This window comes from Echinops telfairi, unplaced genomic scaffold (assembly GCF_000313985.2).
Source record: "Echinops telfairi isolate 266 unplaced genomic scaffold, ASM31398v2 ScPeMD7_2291;HRSCAF=2852, whole genome shotgun sequence".
In the NCBI taxonomy this organism is placed as follows: Eukaryota; Metazoa; Chordata; class Mammalia; order Afrosoricida; family Tenrecidae; genus Echinops; species Echinops telfairi.
In genome coordinates, this window is record NW_022106189.1 from 34453337 (window position 1) to 34461316 (window position 7980).

A 7980-nucleotide genomic window follows, 5' to 3' on the forward strand; every position below is an offset into this window, starting at 1 on the left:
ATGAGTAGAAAATAATAAAACTAAGAGGAGAAATTGATGGAAAATTCAAAGTCAATTATTTTAACAGATTAATATAATTAACTCTTAATTAATAAAATTAAATTTTATTAATGTAATTTCTTTTATGATCAAACATCAAAGAAAGGAAGTATTCATTATAAGTGAAAGAGGAGCCATCAATAAAGATCCAACAGAGAAAAACCAAAAGGAGGATAATAATCCGCTTTATTCGCATCAGTTTTATAACTACATTTTTCACATGTAAAGTATCAGAATCAACTAGATGGCAAGTAATAACAACAATATGGTCAAACTGGAATTTTATAACTAAGATGACGTGGACAAACGCCTTTAAAAAGGCAGCTTACCCAAAAATGATGTAAGAAATTGGGAATTTGATTAGTGCTATATACTTTTTGGAAACTTCAATTTATAATTTTAAAAAATTGCCTACAATGAAGTACCTAGTCCTTGTAGCTTCACTGGTAGATTCTATACAATACTTAAGAATGAAATAATAGCAACCTCACATAACACTTTCAAAATACAAAGCAGGAGAAACACTCTCCACCCCATCTTACAAGGTTAGTAAAAATAGCAAACAAATCTTTGAAAGGCATGAAAATGATAGACCAACATTTCTAATGAACTTAGATTCACAAACTTTAACAAAATATTAGCAAGTCAAATACTATGAAATATATAAAAAATAATGCATCATGCCCAAGTGGGGTTTATCTTAGGATTGCAAGGTTGGTTTAACATGTGAAGCCAGTCATTTTATTTCAGTTGAATCTCTTAGCTGCTCCAATAGAAGTAGAAAATGTGTCTGACAAAATTTAACTTGTCTCAAATTTTAAAAAAATCAAACAAATAAGCAAAAACCTCTTAGTACTTAAGATAGAAGGAAACTTCTACAAACTGACAAAGGGGGCATCTTTCAAAATCATTTTCCCCTAAGATAAGGCATGAGGTAATGATGCCCTTTAAGATTGGGAATAAAGCAAGGATGTTCACTTTTAACCACCACCATGTCTGTTCAACATAGTACTAGATGTCCTTATAGTGAAGTAAGACAAGCAAATGAGAAATAAATAATTTGGATGACTGTTGAAAAGAAGGACATTCCATTCTCTCTGCCCAGAGGAATTGTGTTTGCAGAACAAGGTCAAGAACTCTTTTTAAATGTAAGAGCCTCCAATAAAAGTATTTTTAAAAACTAGACTATCATTTGTCTAATTTTTAAAAAGAGGAAGCAAAATATATTAAAAGCTGGCTAATATCAGGACATTATATATTAATATTAGAAGAATGAGTAAGACCCACTAGCAGTGATTGCCTACTGGGGGATGGGGTTAGGAACTCATGGATAAGAAAAGAAGGGCAGAAAGGCAAATATCTTCTACCTATATTACTGAAATGATTGATATTGGAATATATTTAATATATTATCTATTCAAAATTACAGTTTACCTTAAAAACAAGACAGAAAGTTGTCATTGACCCATCAATGTGGTTACATAGTAAGCAATTCTTAGTCCTTAGATCCTTTCTCACCAGCCCTAATGCTCTTGGCAGACTATACATGTCATATAACATCATCATTTTGGAATTACACATACATTTTAAAATGTTTCCCTATGAATTGTATTCATGTGAACTATTTTGATTTTTCGTTGTAGAAAGTTCACAGTCTAGTCACTGTGGAAGTTAATTTAATTATTTCTCACTAAACTTTTTACATGCATTACTATCTACTATTTGTTACTGTGAAGATTGAATATTTATTTTGAAATTGTCTTTCAAATATTAACCAACACAATGAAATGATAACAATAAAATAACAGTAACAATATTTTATTTTTATTTAGTGGTTTCTATGGGCAAATGCTGTTGTAAATTCTTTATTGTTTCGAACTTTAATAGGCAGAATTTTGGCAACAAAGATGGAAAGACTAAGGAGATTAAAGGCATGTAGTGTGTGTGTGTGTGATATGACAGAGGCTCATAAATGGAAGATTTGGAGATTATTGGTGAAGAGCAGCAGGATTTAGAAAACACTTTAAGTAATTAGAAAGACTAGATCAACATTCTGCCTTCAAATAGGAATTTGTGCAGATCAGATCAGACCAGATCAAAACTATCGTTAAATAACTTAAACAGAGCATTACATTTTTAAAACCCAAATTACTAAAGTAGCTTAAACTAGGTCTACGGGACCAAGACAAGTAATGCCATTTCTGCTTTTCTGAGTGCTGCTTCTTGTTTGGGTTTTCTTTGTTAATTCTTTGAGACCTGGAGTAAATATTCCAAATATGTTGTCAGTCCTGAATCTACCCAATAAGCTAATTCACTATTTACTCATCTATCTGGTAGACAGGGACTAATCCACTGGTAATTTCAATATTCTGAAAACATTTAAAAACCACAGAAATCTTCACCTTGCGTACGAAATCTGCACACGTATCAGGCCTGCTTAACTTAAGCACCCAAATGACTCCATTTCCTCAATCAATGTATAGGAGAATAACACCAAGAATTCCCTCTTTCACAAATACCTGGACCAGGAGGCACTCTACTGCATGCCCAAATTAGAAGTAGCTGTGCTTTTGGCTTCTGAGCTGTAGACAGGTGGGGCTGTGGCCATCAAATTGCTGCTGCTTTCCTCAGACCTACAAGGGCCTCAGGGCTCGTCTTGGTAAACCCTGAGCGCTCCCGGCTTCAGAAGCCCACCTCTGAGACTAAGGAAGCCAAGATGGTTTCTGAAAACCTCCTGTACTAACAAATACCATGCTGTAGTTCTGAACAGACTCCTCTTCGCATATTCTCTCTTCTCCCCTCCCTTCCACATCCATGCCCTTGTTAAGTTCCAGTTTCCATTAGAAATGCTATTTGGGTAGCAAATTTCACAGATTGGATCCATCCCAATGCTGCCATGCAAAGAAAATACAATCTGTCTGGCTCTTCATTTAAAAGAAGGGGGGAAAGAAACTGAAATAGCAAAATGCTGTAGTCGCTTTGAGCTGTTTCCTAATGAACCTGTTTGTCCCATGAGCTGTAGTGAGGAGCTTCTCCTCGGAGAGAACTCTTTATGCATATTAATATTATGCAGGCTTTCCATGTGACTCCTGACTTGCCCTCGCCCCACCCTCTGAATTCATTTAAATAAAAATAATTTATGTGGACATTCCTTCAGTCAGGATTTTCTCCCCCCCTTTCTTAAAGACATCCATAATATTTCATTGATGCTTTGCATCCAAACCGAATCATTATGCTTTTGCATATCATTAGAGTCTTATAAAGAACAACAGCGACATCTGCATGTGCCACAGCGCCAAGGAGATAGGAAAAACGCCGAAAACAAACTCTGCATTGGCTTGGAGGCTGCCTGGCTGGCTCCCCAGCAGCCCCTGCCACCACCATGGATAGGGGTAATTGTACAGTGTAATCACATCATGCCTCATCTGAATATTCATAACAGAGACAAAGCTTTGGAGGACAAGGGAGGAGCAGGGATAATTTGAATATAAAACAGCATCTCATTTCCAAATCAAGTTGTACCAGTCATACCGTGCATTAGGAATCAATATTAAACCAACACTGTTTTACAGTTTGGAAATTGGAAGTGAAGAACGGTGGAGGAGCGAAGTGACTCACTAAAAAGGGGTAACATTATATTCTCATTCTTGACCAAGGAAAAACAAAGCAAGACAACCCCGGCGACAGCAGAATAAAAATAGTTAAAGTGATATTTGAAGAGTTACCATCAGTAGCTAACCAGCTGCTGCTTTACCACGAATGAAACAGCCTATTGAGGGAGCTTTAAAAGCGCCCGATTAATATGTTGTGCATGTATAAGATCTACAAAGAACTCACTGTATTCCTTCGCTCCCCCTAACCGGACCCCCCCGCCCCCCACCCCCAGTTCACACATACTCCCCAACCACCACCTTGGTTCCCCCGTCTGGTGCAGAGGGAAAAGATCAGAGCCACAAATAATTGAGTAATTGCTGCAAAAGTGTCAACATCCCTCTTCAAAAAGAGAAAGCACAAAAACAAACACATACAAAAAGGTGACTGTTCGTTAATGAAGGTATGAATTACCGACGGCTTCTTCATTCTCTTTAGTTCATTACCCCCCCAAAAGAAACACATATAATCCACGTGTTAATATTTCTTGTCTTCGTTTTCTTTTGTCTTAATGTGATGTTCTTTATTATTATTATTAAGTGTTGGTATTTGTAGACGCTCTGCCACTGCGTTCCCCAAAGAGCTACTAGTTTCAACCCACTGGAGTTTATATTCCTTTAATTGTCTAGTGCAGGAACATTTCTGCTGTTTTAAAAAATATACCGCTCTGCAGGAATTAGAAGAATCCAAGGTTGTATCCAACTTCAAAGGTTTCCAAGTCATAATGATTTTTAGCAAAAGTAGAAGACAGATCATGGAACAAGTCCCTGTTTGAAGATAAGCATCAGAGGGACCGTTTTCCTTTCCTCTTTCCAACTTTGTACTTATCCTGGCTCTGAATGCCCTTCGCTAACACGGTTTAATGATATGCAAATGAAATATGCATAAAACCATTCTACTGTATGATGATTAAACACTGGAGACATTAACAGCGGAGGCTTCACTCTTTGTAATAATCCTTCCCGACCATCCACTTTCATTGCGGAGTTATGGAAACCCATAGCAGTTGGCAGAGAGAGTGCGAGAGAGAGAGAGAGAGAGAGAGAGAGAGACGGAAGGAAAGACGCAGGGACACATCACCCATCTCGGTGTTTCTCCCACTCCTGGAGAGGACCCCCCCTTTGTACTGCGGTCCTATTGCTGTCTTTTGTAATCCATCCATGCAGTCGCACCAGAGCGATTAACGCGGGGAGAAAAAAAAAACCCCCAAAAAACAAAACAAAAAAACCCCCCAACAACCCTCTTTTCTCTTAATGTTTCAAAGCTCATTAGCCAAACGATTATTCCTCATTAACAGCGAAAGCTCATTCATTAACAGGAAGAATATGCCCAAAAGATGCCAGCGTGGTTAATCCTGAGTCCCGTAACTGGGCTGTAAATCCCATACTACTTGTATATTCCATGCGATAGGGACACGCGCCAATCCACATTTTAGGGAGAAAAAAAAAAGGAAAGAAAAAGAAAATAGTTTGTGTGTTTTGTAAAATCCACAAGAGCAGCAATTAATATTCCCATTGAGTGACTTTATTATGATTATTATTTTTTTGTCTCTCCCTTTTGTTTCCAGCGCCTGCCCCTGGCTCAGCGCCCGGTGCCAACAGAACACCTTTCAGGATCCACAGCAACGCAGACAACGTAAGTACCAGCCGTTCCCTGAAACCCCTTTCAGATTTTTTTTTTTTAAATCACCATCTAAAACAGAGAGAGAGAGAGAGACAAGCCTCTTTCGCCTTCCTCTCCCCTGCGTTATGCCTGCCACCAGGGCTCCCTAAGAAGCACCTCAAATCCCTCTGCCTTCAAGTTTGTGCATGTCTGTGTGGTATCCCTCCTCCTCCTCCACCCCCATAGTGGATCTTGTAAAAGGGCTTCAGATCGGCCCCATTCATCTCCCTGGTGATAGCAGTGAATGTAGATAAATCTCTGACTGCCTGCTTGCTGCAGGAGTTTGATTTTTATTTGGTCTTCTTTGTATACCTGGGTCAAAAAGTGGGATGTATGCACACCCCGACAGACACACACACGTTTCCTTCTCTCCCCTTCTCTGCCTGCCTCTCCTTTTTCTCACTCAGGCACACGCTCCCCAGAGGTGTCTGTGCATAAACACTCACACCTATAGACACAGCCTTACCTATAGCCCAAAACATAGACATATCTAAGCGTTGGGTGTGTCTGAAAATATGGGTATTGGTCTACACACACAGCCTCACACACGTGTCTGTGCAGTCAATAGACGCCTAGCGTTTATACCTATCTAGGTCTCCATTGAAACGCTGCCCTCTGCTCCCAGCCGAGGCTGGGTTGCAACTGCCGTCCAGATGGTGGACGCGATCGTCCTTCGCAAGGGCTTCTGTTTGTACACCTTGGTGCTCCGTGCGGGCTCTGCCTTCTTCGGATCTGGAGAATTGGCATCCTTCCCTGAGCTTTTTCCGACTGGCAAGTGGCACCGGCTTGTGGCACGCATTCATGCCGCCTCCTTTGGCATTTCTCTTCCGATGTCTGCTTTTTCCTCTTTTGTTTGCTGTTGACTAGGCTGAAGAGTGTTTTTGTTTGGGTTTTGGTTCTAAGTGCATAATCAACGAAGTAGCCTGGCACACAAGCCAACAGCTTTGCCCCCTCCCCACCCCGCCAAAAAAAAAAAAAGCCCCCACCCAGTGCCTTCTGCTGCAACAGATGCCCAGATGACGCTTGGCATAGGAAAACGGGCACCCGGTGGGCGTTGTCGTCCGTCTCGTTCGGTTTGTGGCTGCACTTGTCGTGTGCGTCCCTCGCTTCTTCCTTCTGGGGTTACAAAGAGCCCAGGATGCCGGCCTCGGCTTGGAACGGAACAGTGTCATGGCGGAGACGACGGCCTTTGTCTCGCTGGGTGTGAAAGCATCCGCTGTGCTGGCTCCACGGCGGCAGAATCAAGTTTAAAGGCAGGAAAGTGATTCAAGTCAGCGCTGTGCTTCTTTGGTGTGCAGGACCCCCAAACCCCAAGAAGCCAAGCCCCCTGGTCCGAGGCAGGGCTCGTGGTGGACGAGCCCAGGCTGTAATCCTGGCACGGGCGCCCGGGTGGCAGCTTGCTGTGCGCTCCTGGGGTCTGGATAATCTCCCTGGGCTTTACCGCACTGTCTGGCCCGCACACCGGGCCCCGCAACATATACCCGCTGCTGCTATCGCACGAAACGGTGGCGTTGCCCCTGAATGGATGGCACCGTGCCAACTCTTCTGCCATCCGCCCTTGCAGCTTTTTTCTTTCTTCCCTCCCCTACTCCTCCTTCTCCTCCTCCTCCTCCCGTCGACTTGACGTTAATTAACACACGGGTTAATTGATTTTAAAAGCCGAAGAATTACAGTTAACTTTTCCCACAGGGTACAACCTCCAGCCGCCTGGCACACTCTGCCTTTCGCACTGGTGCAGGGAGGGGGGTGGCGGGCAGGGAGAGCCCGCAGCTGAACCTGTAACTGCTGAAGGGCCGATGCCTGCTTCTGGAAGTCAGGCTGGTCGAAGAGGTCGGCGTGGTCCTGCCTGGTCCTCTCCAACACAGATAGCCATCAGACATGTTGCTGAATCATCAGAGCACAACCCGTCTTTCTTCTCCTCCTTCCGCTTCCCAAACAGGAAAGCCCCTCAGAAGTTCTTCTGGGAGAAAAACAAACGAATCAAGCCCCCAATGCCCTTCCCTACCCCATTTATCTTCTCTATCGTTTGCATTCGTCAGAAATAGTCAGAGAGTGACGGGTTATTTCATTTTCTTTGGGGGTTTTGGTTTTGGTTTTTTTAAGCTACCAGGAGGAAGACCACTCCTTCCGTAGACATCACAGGGAAAGGGAATTTTCCTTTAAAGAAAAAGTCCCATGAAGTTTCTCTCTGTAGCTCCTGATGCTTCGCTTTGTTTCCATCCCTGTCGGCTCAGAGAGGTTGTTTACGGCAGGCACGTTGTAATTAAGATCAAGACTCATTGCATGAAAGGCCTTTGTTGCTTGTTTGTATATTTTTGCTTTCAGTTACCTCCATCCCAGTGCTCTGCCGGGAATGAAAGCCAGTTGGGGTGCTAGTTGGGAAGGAGGCAGGCAGGACTGGGAATTTAGCGCTTTCACCTCTTCGGGCTTTCATTTTATTTCATTTTGTTTTTAAAAGGACATAGCAAGTGAAGCGACAAGAGGAATCCATTATGCAAATCACGTCACTTTGCATAATGTCTCATGACTAGAATATGCAAATGAGCTGTATAATTTATGAGTGCCAGTGTATGTCTAAAAGTGTTTCACATAATTTACAAAGTGAGCCTGAGAGACATGAGGAAGCAT

General features: G+C 42.1%; 1 pseudogene; it reads right to left on the reverse strand.

The window, feature by feature from the left end:
- Positions 1-6155, reverse strand: part of LOC101658664 — a 121471-nt pseudogene extending 115316 nt beyond the window's left edge.
- Positions 6156-7980: the final 1825 nt, after the last annotated feature.